The following is an 11718-nucleotide window of genomic DNA, read 5'->3' as shown; positions in this document are numbered from 1 at the left end:
GAGCCTGAAACACCAGATTGAAGTTGGGCCTGGCAGCTACAGCAAAGTGGAGGTCAGAGGTGGTCTGGGAGGAACACATGGGGACAAAGATCAGAAAAGGGACAGGGATGAAAGCCTTGTGACTACAAAAGCCTGTTCCTCCAGTCCCTGATTATACCTTGGGCTTCCAAAGCGTCCATGGCCTTTTGCTATTAAAAAACTATAGTAAGCAGGCACAAAATGGGTAACCTGAGTACTGGTGGTGAGGACTGCAACGTTCTGTTTCTCTTAATTGAAATTACTTCCTTTGCTTGATAGTCAAATGTCTGATATGGCAGTTTAAAAGTTTAACTCTGTTGATGAGCTCTAGGCTTTGGGGCTGAAGGAGACAGTGTAATGCAGTCTCTTTCAGGCAGTACTTTTGGTGTTGGTACAGCTTCATGTTTCTGTTGTCTGGGTTTTTTCTTCGAAAGGGGAGAGGGGATCAGTTTAGGAAACTGTATTAAAGAAAGCTAAGATTGATCATTCAGTAAAAAAAGAGTTAGGAAATCTCAGAATTAAAGTTGCCTGCATAAGAGGACAAAATAAATAATTTGCATGAAAAGTGTGCTCTCCATTTTGTGTAGGCTTGAGTTTAAACCCAGGACTTACATTGGAAAAAGCCCTTGGCATTCAGTTTTCACTGAAGGTTATGGACATTGTGCTTTGAATAGAGAGAATGCTACAAAATGCAATGTTCTCTGGGAAAAAAAAAAATCAAGAATTCTTTTCTTTAGGTAGGCCACCACAAATTACAGGACATTTGCAATCTGTCAGTTGCAGATGGGGAATAATAAACCCAGCTCATTTTGCTGGAATATTGCAAATATAAACTAGTTTTCAGACATTGCTTTACTAAGCTTTAAAAAAACATCAAACCCTTCTAAGGAAATCAGTCGTTAGTCTTCAGAATGAGGTGTGAGTACTATTTGGCAAGTAAGGATGGGGCCATGCAAAGAACAGTGGGTAAAATAAATCTCTAAAGTAGTCTCAGTCAGGTACTGCTCATTTAGCTGATGGAAGGAGAAAGACCTTCCCAGAAAAATCGTACACAGTTATGTCATTGGAGCCCATTTTTGATGCATATTCACAGAGAAGCTGAATTAGTCGCAAGTTACCTTATTTCTACATTTCTTAAGTTTGGAGATGCTGGGTTTATTTCAGTCATTTCTGAATGTAGCGAAGTGCAGTGTAATACATGCTGTACATAGGAACATAAACTGTGGAATACGTACAAGTAATGTAGCTTCAGTATACTTCAGACTCATGCAGTTAGCAGCAGAGCTCAGGCATGCACTAATTTCCACACTGATGACTTTTAGATACAGTAAAACTCTCAATTTTCTAAAGTTAAATGATGTCTCCCATACCAACTGTCCGATAGATTTGCTACTTGGCAACTCCATTTAAAACTAAGCACTTAATTTGGTTCCAATTTGAAATCAAGGAGAATTTTTTTCCTTGGCTCCACTGGGAAGACTGTTAGGCTCTGAGTCAAAATTACATCTGTCAACCCAGAGTATTCCCCTCCTTTGCTGATTACAATTGAACCTAACCTACAGAATTTGAAGTTGCCTGTCAAAAAGCTCTTTCCTGTAATTTCAATAAAAATACACTCCTGGTGGTTTAGGGAATATGACATTATCATTTGAACAAAAAAAAAAAAAATCAGAAAGAACATGTGAGGCTTTACTGGTTTTAATTTTAAAAAGCATTTCCAATGAACATGAAAGCATTCTGTGAGAAGATAAACCCGGGGGGTTTAGTTCTCTTTTTTCTCTCTTTTGATCCCTGTAATTGACAGTAACAGCAAAGTTTTTATTGACAAAATAATGCTTCACATGAGGAGCATAACATAAATGCACAAAAAATTAAGGAGCTAGGTGAGGTAGCCCAAGGTTCTAGTTGCAGTGAGTTAGAGTGGCTGTATGTCTCACAGTTGGTACCGATTCACCCCATGCTATTTAAGGTTTTCCTTTTGGAAATAAAAGCAAGAATCACGTTTTTTTCACTAAAAATAAAAGCAAGGAATTAACATTACACGAGTCCTCTTGGGTAAGAGCTGTAGGAGACATTCAGTTCCTTCTCTGACCTTGAGAGGCACTCAGCTGACTCCCTCTCTTTGAGGAGGGTACTATACCCATCACCTCCATCCCAGTGCTTCTGAGGGTGACTAAGGAAGAGCTGCAGCAGTTTCAGTTTACCAGGCAGTTTCTGGTGTAGTCGCAAATACACAGGCGATGTTGCAAAACATCACTTGCAAAATAAGAAATGTCAGAGTCCTCCAGTGTCATTCTGGCGTGGTTCTGCCACATTCAGTGGCTTTTGTTTTGCTTCTCTCAGAGAAATGTTGCAGATGAGATAACTATCCTAATTGTTAAATCAAAGAAATTGAGGACCGTGCTACTGATTCAATTGCCATGTCAAGTCTGTGACAGATTTTATCTGTCGTGTAGATCTCACTTCATGCAACTGTGAGAAAAATAGGAAGGGTTTTTCAGAGCTTAAGAAGGGTGGGGAATGCAAGCAAATATCCTGTTTGCTTGCATCCTTGTTAAGGATCTGTGAAGCAAGCTGTATGAGAAGAAAAATCCCTGATGTCACTGTTGTACCAGTTGCGTGTTGTGTGCGTGTGTAGCTGTGGTGTAGAAACAGTCTGTCCACTGGATTCATGCACGCAAGACCAAACGTGCTAATGAAAGATTGCTAGATGGTAAGGGAAGTCCATCTGCTCCATTACCTTCTTCAGCAGAGTCTTTGGTTTCATGTTTGGGGTTTTTTTTTATTTTTTTCCCCTTCCCACTGTCTCCCTGGGACTCATTTGTGAATAAGTACAAGCAGTTGCTCTCAGACAGTTTGGGCTGTTCCATAAGCAACATCCATTCACAAGCTGCATGCTGAAAGGCAGCTGGATCTCTGCTTTAAGGTAAACAATGTGTCAGGTTGCCTTGAAACGGAGTTTTGAGTGGCATGAAAATCACATGGAAAATTGAGATTGTGATGATACACGTTAAACCCTGAGTAAAAACATGGCTGATGCATCACCTGCAGAGGCGAGCAGCTGGAGCTGTTGTCCTGTTGGGCCTGTCTTTCCTCCAGGTGGCTGTAAGCAAAGACACTTCAGCCTTTCAGTGCCTTGAGTAGGTGATTTTCCAGTTTTCCAGGCTTAGCTGTTCATACACCCCCCCCCCAGTGGTGAAGCAGCATGCAGTAGTTCAAGAACTGATTGCTCACACTTTGAACCACATTTAGGGAATGGGTTTGGCCTAAAGAGTTGAGCAATATACATCCCCATTCCTGGGGGTGGGGAAGAAAGAAATCTAACTGCTCCCAGCAGCAACCAGCTAAAGGGCAGACTCTGCACCTTGGAGCATTGCTTGGTGCACTAATGTGGCAGAAAAGCCTGTCTAAAACTCAGTAGGGCAGGAGGATGGGAAGGAAAGAGGAAGCAATTGTCGCTTTCCTCCTAGTTTGAGTGCAGACTGGGGAGCTGTGTGTTTACAGACAGAGAAGGAAGCTGGAGAATGTTGCAAATTTCCCTCTGGACCACTCTGAGGTCACAAGTGCCCGTCCAAAGGATGAAATATTCCAGAGAAGACAGTTGTGGCCACTTTCTCTTTGAAATCCATTATGTCTTGGTGTAAAACACAGGAGCATCACTACGAGGAGGAACCTCTGGCAGTAAATACTCAGAGCAAGGGGCTTCAAGGTCATCTCACAACCTCTCTTGGCATTCTTGCACACTCAGAGACAGCAAGGGTTGGAGGAGCCTTAGCTCACACTGATTGTAGATGCTTGTGCCTGAACCTCTGAGGCTGAAGGAGCTGGGATTTCCCTCCATGTGGGTGAAGCTGCTAGCCAGAGTAGTGTGCAGGAGATGCACTCCCAGCAGCACCTGACAGGGCTGAGCTCTTCCTTGCTATTCAAGATGGCACACTGAAGGTGCCCACCCACCAAAGTAGACTCTGGGCTGTAATTCCCCACCTTATAAAATGTTCACCTGAAGCTGCGTAGGAAGGACACAGGCTCCCAAGGAGGCTGTGCTGCCTGTGATCCCAGCTCATTCCTTCACTGTCTGCTTCTAGATGTCCTTTTGTTTGTCCCTCTGGGAAGCCAAGTCATCCAGTGCAAGGGTCCCTTAGTGAGCCAGGCACCTTAAGCTAAGCTTAAAGGATCTGCATTCCTTATAGGCTCTAGCTTTAAATAGTTATGCACTTGGACAGTCAGGAAAATTTATCCAAATTAGATCTAAAGTAGATTAGCTAAACCATCTTAAAGCCTTGTGTTCATGTAGTCATTCATGATACATATTATTTCCATTTAGCTTAATTTACCCAACTAATAAATTAAAGCAAATAAAATTAAGTTTACTTTAATTCTGGACAAGAATGCCCAGTGTTCGCATAGGGAGTTATGCAGCTCTAATAACCTGAATTCCCATACTTAGCTGAGGTGTGGGAATACCTGGGAATTGATGTGAATACACTACCTCGTGTGAGAGGCATGACATGCCTTCTGCCCTTCCCACGATAGTTCTGCTAACTGCACTCCACTGAACCACATTCCCACACAGCAGTCACCATTCCCACTGCCTGGAGGAAGAACAAGCCTAACAAAGAAAAGCAGGCAAAAATGGCCTGGTAGAATTAAACTGGCATGTAGGATCTGTGATCTGTAGCAACTGGAAAAGCCAGCTGTGTGTCTGTGGGTAGGGGTGATTCAACTTCTTCCTTATTATTGGTGCATCAGGCATGTTCTGTCTGAAGCAATTCTATCTTTTGTATAAATTTACCATACCTGCGTATTTTCTACATTCAGTTTATACTCCAGTTTGGCAGGCTGCATTCTTAGAAGTTGCATTAAAAATTCATGAAACCTTTTTTCAGGATTTTACCCATTGGATACTTTTTTGTCTCTTGTGAGTAACTGTCACTGAGATATCATTTCAGTGGTGAATTTGAACTCTTTCTTGGCTCATTTTGAATTCCTTTTCAAAGGTTTGCAATTTGCAAGTAGTCTGGCAATGAGCAGATCCTAGTATCTATCAGTAAATAGGGAGATAACCTGACTGGGGTTTTTTCCACTGGTGAGCAGGACCACAAAGCAACCCAAAGCAGAGGTGTGTCCCAGATTGCAGTGAAGCCAATACATGGACTGCTGCAGTGAGCTGCAGAACAAGAATGTTTGGGATTACATTCAAAGAGGCACTTAGCCACCTAATTATGTACTTAAAATACCTTCATCAGCCACCACTCAGTCCTGGAAGTGCCTAATTCCTTAAGCACCTACCCTTTTGGGTTTGTGTTCTCGGGGCTGTTTCAGGTACACTTTGAACCTCCCTCAGGGTTACTCATGTCTTTGTAGGTGCACTTTGAACCTCCTTCAGGATTGCTCATGTCTGTGTAGGGTCAAGCAGCAAATTGCTTAACATGCATCTAAAACATACCAGCACAGATTAACCGGGCATTTCTCTGCCGGGGTTTGGTAAGAGTTGCGATGGTGATGCAAGAGCCCATCTAAAGGAAAACAAGATTAAAGAACACTTATGTGCCTGTGAAGTGAACACTGATACACCTTTTTTAAAGTACCTGGTCCCTGAGGGCCATGCGCAGAACCTGAAACCCTCAGCTGGCTTCAATATCCTGTGACTGACCCTGCAGGCTTTCCTCTGGGAGGAGGGTTCACTGGCTCCAGGTGAATGAGTTCCAAGACTGACCTGCCAAGGGTGAGACTAGAGACCTACCACCTAAACCTAGAGTCTTTCTCTAGCAAGTTCAAAGTGCAAGGTACATTTGAACTCATGCTCAGCTGGAAACGCTGCTTTAAACTGTCTTTGAATTTAAAATAGAAATAGCCCAGGAAAAAAAGTGGGTAGATGACAAGAACTCTTTCTTCTCAGGATGCAACCTGATCAACAGAGAGAACATGAACCCTAATATGTTAGGTGGTGTGAGCTGTAGAGCTGTACAGACCTGGGGGAGCCCATCCTGCTTCATGGGTCACAGGTGGGTTTAAAGAGGGTCTGGGAACTTACTGGCTGAAGGAAGGCTGGTTTTACGTGCTGTTGAGGTTGAGTAGCTACTGCCTATAGAGGGGTTTGAATCACATTTTCAGGCTACCACCTCATCTGCCCAAGTTGCGTTTTGTTTCTAACCACAGGCATCACAGGCAGTTGCTGAGGAAAAGTTGTTTTTCAGGTCTCTGCTTTGAGCCACTTATTGGTCCTGAGTAATTCTGTGTGACACATGAAGTGAACCTCTTGCATCACCAGTGGTGACCCTGTGGCCACTGCAGAGCACCTGCAAATGGGCAGGGTATGTCTGGCCCACTGTGGCATGATATGGCCCTCTTCGGTGTCTGAAGCGCTGCATTTCTTTGGAGGCTGGTTCTTCACAGGTGCTTGTATTCAGCAAATGCAAAAAAAAACCCCACCCTTTCTTTTCTGCATTTGGCATTTATGGTGAATAAAATCTCCTGTTGTGCAAACTTTAATACCCTCCCAGTGTCCTGAGAGAGCAAACACCCTTCCCAATTCACCTTCTTCAAATTAAGACTTGGGCTAAGACTTTTCTAAATCATCTCTTAGGTTCCAGAGAAAAGACCAATAAAACGGAGTCATTGGTATCAAACTCAGTATTAGGTAATTTCTAGAACTGCCAAGTACCATATGATAGCAAAAGAACACCCAATATTTCACATGTGAAATATGGTGATCTTGCATTGTGCTAACTTCAGTACTTCCGAAACCAGTGACCAAAGTTTCAAGTGTTAACAACAGAGAATTTTCTATAGAAAGTTTCCAGTCTGCCCAAGGGTTAGTGTATATGTTTGTTTTTACTGAAGCAACTTGTGCAACAATTCAGATGCACTCTTCGCTTGGTCACTGATGGTTAGGAAGAACAAGTGATGGGCATGTAGCAGCACATGAAGAGTTGTTCTCCAACAAGTTTTCCTTATGCTGCCAACACTCTTTGGGATGGAAATTAAATTCATGGACTGAACAGATCTGTAGGACATTAGAAGATTTATTGGCCAGCAAATCACAAACATTAGGAAATGAGGCTGGGTTAGGGTAAAACAGACTGCAGTAACAGTCTGTTTCTCACTTTCTTCCAGATGTGTACTTTACAAGATAGCAGAGGGTTAATTATTAACATGTTTTGAATTGGACTCAGGGCCTGTGTCAGTGCTTGCTGATGTGCCACTGAGCAACCTGTTAGGCCTGCTTGGTGAAAAAAGGTTTGCTGTCCTCTCAGCAGCAGATAACATCCCTGCTTTAAATTGGAAGACAGAAGCGATAGGGACACACTTGCTCAGCTCTTGAGCACATTTATTCAGCAACATATGTTAGGAAAGTAGCAACCTTTGCTAAAATGAAAATATTAAATTAATGTTGACAGCAGGATCTGCCAGCTTTGTTGAATATTTACTGCCCACACTGACAGTAGGCAGCAGATGCCTATGTTTCTATTACCGACATAGTACTCCCTGAATAAAACAGACAAAAAGACATAAGTGGGATGATAATGTACTGAAGTTTCTCTTCAATCAGGTGTAATGTCTTAACTAGAATTCTAAACATCAGGGAACATGTCAGTATACCTCTACTCCCAGTTCACTCCTGAATTTTTAGGTCATTTTATTATTCTTTTCTGCTAATTGGTTTGCGACTGGCAGACTTTGAAGTAGTGTGTTTTTCTTCTTATCATACAAGCTGGAAGAGTGCCCAGAGCATATTAGCTCATCAGCCAGACATTTGTACCTGCTGTTCATTGTCTGCTCCTGCTAAATATATGATAATGGTGTTATCTGAATCTTGGGAGGACAGGGATGAATTTGTAAACTGTGCTCATGCCAGGAAAATGAGTGCTACTTACAGAGGTGACAAAGAAAGCAGCTGCTTTTAGATACGATGAATCACCACATTATATATTCCTCAAGGGCAATAAATATACTTTTTCTCTTGAATTCATTTTTTGGAAGCATGTGATTATATGGTAATTATACCATGTAAGAAACTTTTCAAAGCCTTCTGAGATGGAATAAAGAGGCAGTTTCAGATTTATTATTTTTTTGTAGATTTATGTTTGAATACATACAATTCTATTATAATGTGTGTGGTTTAGAGGTCTTTTCACATATTCTGTCATAATTAGAAAACTGCAGCCCTTAAATATTTTATATGGGTTTTTTCTTTAAGTTATTAATTACAAGAGTCTTTTCAGCAGCAGTGGACAATGTTCAGCATGTCTGAGATGCTTATGTATATATCCAAAACAATGGAATAATATGAGTGAAAATCAAGTCAATTTGAAATTCCAATGTGGTGTAAAATAATGCAGCCTCTGTTAAATATGTTTGGTATGAAGGAACAACTTCAGCTAATTGCAAGTACAGCTGGAGTTTGAATTTGTTTTAACATTTCTGAAAGATGATTAAAGACATGGAAACAACTGGCTGAAAATTTGGTACTGCGTTTGACAAAGATGCAGATAGGAGCTGACCGGGGAGTAAAGGTGGGGGTTACTTTGGCAAGCACTGTAGTCCCCCTTCTTTTGATATTTCTGCAGTGTCAAGGCAGGCAACACCCTTCCAAACTGCTTTTTCCCACACTATCCTATCCTCCAAACTAGAACAAGAACAGAAGGAAGTGAAGAGAGTCGGTCAGAGAAACAGAGCAGGTATTTTGGCCATCCCCATGTGAGGCTGGTAATGGGCAATCCAGGATGTGGACACTGCTCTCTCTTTGGCCAGCCAGTGCCACAGGCTGGGCTGGGAGGCAGAGTCCAGGCTGGGAGATGCTACTGCAAATGAACAGTGCTGTTGTTCAGGCCCAGAGCTGGGAGCTGGGCTGGCTCTGGTGACAGAGCTGCTGTCTCATGGGGAGGCCAGCAAACACAGCTCTAGCTCTCAATCCCTGTTCCCACGAAGTGTCCAAAACTTGCTGGACCAGGCAAACTGGTCAGACAATCTTGCAAAACCCTTTTCTGCAAAGTATTAATACTTTCTGCAGAAGTCATAGAATATTCTTGCATGTGAGAAACCACTGGAATTAGAAACTTGTTTATTTGCCCTTGATAAGGATGAGACAACACAAAAAAAAAAAACCTAATCTAAAAGCAGTGGCCTAAAATATGTGCAGGAGGTGTGGCTGAGAAATACAAAGGACGTCTAAAGGAGGAAACTTAGGACACCAGGTTCTGCGGGGTTATTGCAGCCCCCTGAACATCCCAGACCATGAGAACACTACAATGCCTTGTGGTCATTTTAGCCCACAGTCATAGCCACAGAAGCTGTGGTTAGCCTCTTAGACATAGCACTGACATTCACTGCATGGATCTTAGGAAAACTGAGCTTTCCCAGACCCTGCACACATCACTGCTGGAAGATAACACTGTGAAATGTTCCAGGTGCTGAGTGAATGCATTGCTTTTAGACAGTGAACATGAGAACACAAGTATGTCCAGAGGTGTAATCCTGCATCTCTGCAATCTAATATTACCTTCTAACAGGAGGCTATGAGCTCTGCAGTGAATTTGCAAGGACTCAGGACTGAGGTGTGCTCTGTCTGAACCTCTCTTGACCTGTTCACATCTCTGTTTTATATTGTTAAGCCATGACAGCGATTTCTCTAATTGTCTATCACTAATTTGTCCTACTTTTATCCCTGCGTGGTACAACCATCATTTTATATAGCTGGCAGTAGCAAGCAGTGATGCTATGTCAAATGAGGTGTTTAAGGCTCTTACACAATGACAGAGGGCAGAGAAACAGAGGTCTAGTACAACAGCAAAGGATTTGACGAGCTGAGAGACAGGGTGCGTTGCAGAGGCATGAAGGGATGGAGTGATAAGAAGTGCAGCACAGTCTTGGCACTGGAAGCCATTCGTCAGAGGTCAGTTTTAGAAATAACGACCTGGAGCTGGGCAACACTGATTTTAGGGGCAAAAATAGGACAAAGAAATTATATCTAACATACATAAATGGTACTATGTGTAGTAAATACATTTGTAACACAGGGCTGTTTAGACCATTGAAGAAAAGGAAAGGTGTAAAACTGTGTTGGCAAGCATAAAAAAAAATATCCCAAGTGCATCTCAGGGGAGGAAGGTGAATCCAGCACCACAAGCATCGCATTCCTCACAGTGAGAGACTCCAAGGGCTGATGGTCAACACTGTTGTCCTCTTCAGCAGTCCAAAGTGCCTGAAGGTTCCAGGGACCAGTGGAAGGGTGAGCATAACTGCAAGGAAAGGGATAGAAACTAGTAAATATATGCATTACAATTTTATTATTGCTATTATTGAGACTTTTTCTGTACAGAAGTGGTCTAACTGCATCTTTAGTCTCCCTTTTCGTGCAATAATAACATCTAGAGTCGTAATGATTCTTGAATTAGACTGTTAAGATTTACACTATAGTATTAATACATTCTTGGCTTTATTTATACATACGACATGCTTCATCTTTGCCCACAAAGAAGATTTTTAGTGTAATGGTGTGTTATTTCCTGCACAGAAGGAAATAAAATGTTTATTAGCATCTTGGGAGTGCCTAAGCCAAGTCAGGCAAGCCCTCAAGTTCATTGCCCCAGTACTGACACTGACTGCATGGTTACACTGGAGCTAGCACCCTTTAAAAGCAATTTAGCAGGTCACACTTTTCTTTCATAAATTAATTTGCAGACACTGTTTCCTGAAGAAACAAGATGCTTCCAGTCATGAGCCACCCTGGAAAGCCAAGGCCATTGCTCATTTTGAGGGCTGTGGGGTGAGTCCCTGCCTCTTGGCAAGGCCTGCTTTCCCACCACTGGACCAGGTTTGTGTGTCCGATTTCTCTGGGTCTTCTTCACCACTGGCCATCAATCCCGGTCCATACCCAAATAAAAGTCATGGGGGAAAAAACACATTTAACTTCAGTCATGTGGGCTGGGGAGTGGGAGGTAAGCAGGCATGATAATAACCACATCAATCCCTGTCTACAGGAGTGGGAGGACAGGGATTTAACAACCATGGAAGCCACCAGGCCTTGACCTCAGAAGGCAATGTGTTTTGTCTCTTCCTTGGTTCTGCCTTGAGAGCTGTTATCCACATCGCTATCTCAGGATAAAAATAAGACTTTCTTAATAGTAAAGACATGATGCTGAGATTGTGTTGGGGTCACCAAAAAGAAATCTGGGCTGTGTCTGACAGATTTTTCCTTCCATTTGGGAAATGATGTGTTTATATACTAAACTGGGTTCAACTGTGAAAAATACTACTGTGCAGCTGTAAACGTCAGAGGACCATAGCACTGCTCAAAATATCAAGGAGCAGTGGAAAAATCCTTAAAACTTTGGCAGAAGGAGATGGATGTGGGAAGAGAGGTTTTCATTACAGATACCATCTGATGGTAGTTCTACCAGGAAATAACTGTACATTTATGTTTTTGAAGGCAGGTTTCCAGTCTAATAATAATACTATTGCTGTCCGCTGAGAGTTGCTGTGCCTGTCAGAGTATCACATGCTGAGTTGCTTGTCATGAAGAACTGTGTTACCATGCAAAGTGAGGGCTTTGCTCAAAGGGATCAGATTGGCTTGCTGTATGTACATGGACATGAGCATGCATACTTGTAGTCAGCGCAGAATAAGTTTGCAGTAAAATGAGTCCTTATTTTTTATTGCCTTTTCAGTTGCCTGAAATACCAGAATGATGATTGCAAG

This window comes from Pezoporus flaviventris, unplaced genomic scaffold (assembly GCF_033815535.1).
Source record: "Pezoporus flaviventris isolate CSIRO_AGI_PZ_B2104156 unplaced genomic scaffold, CSIRO_AGI_Pfla_v1 ptg000057l, whole genome shotgun sequence".
Lineage (NCBI taxonomy): Eukaryota > Metazoa > Chordata > Aves > Psittaciformes > Psittacidae > Pezoporus > Pezoporus flaviventris.
The sequence above is the reverse complement of the archived record's forward strand: the minus strand, read 5'-3'. Positions refer to the sequence as shown.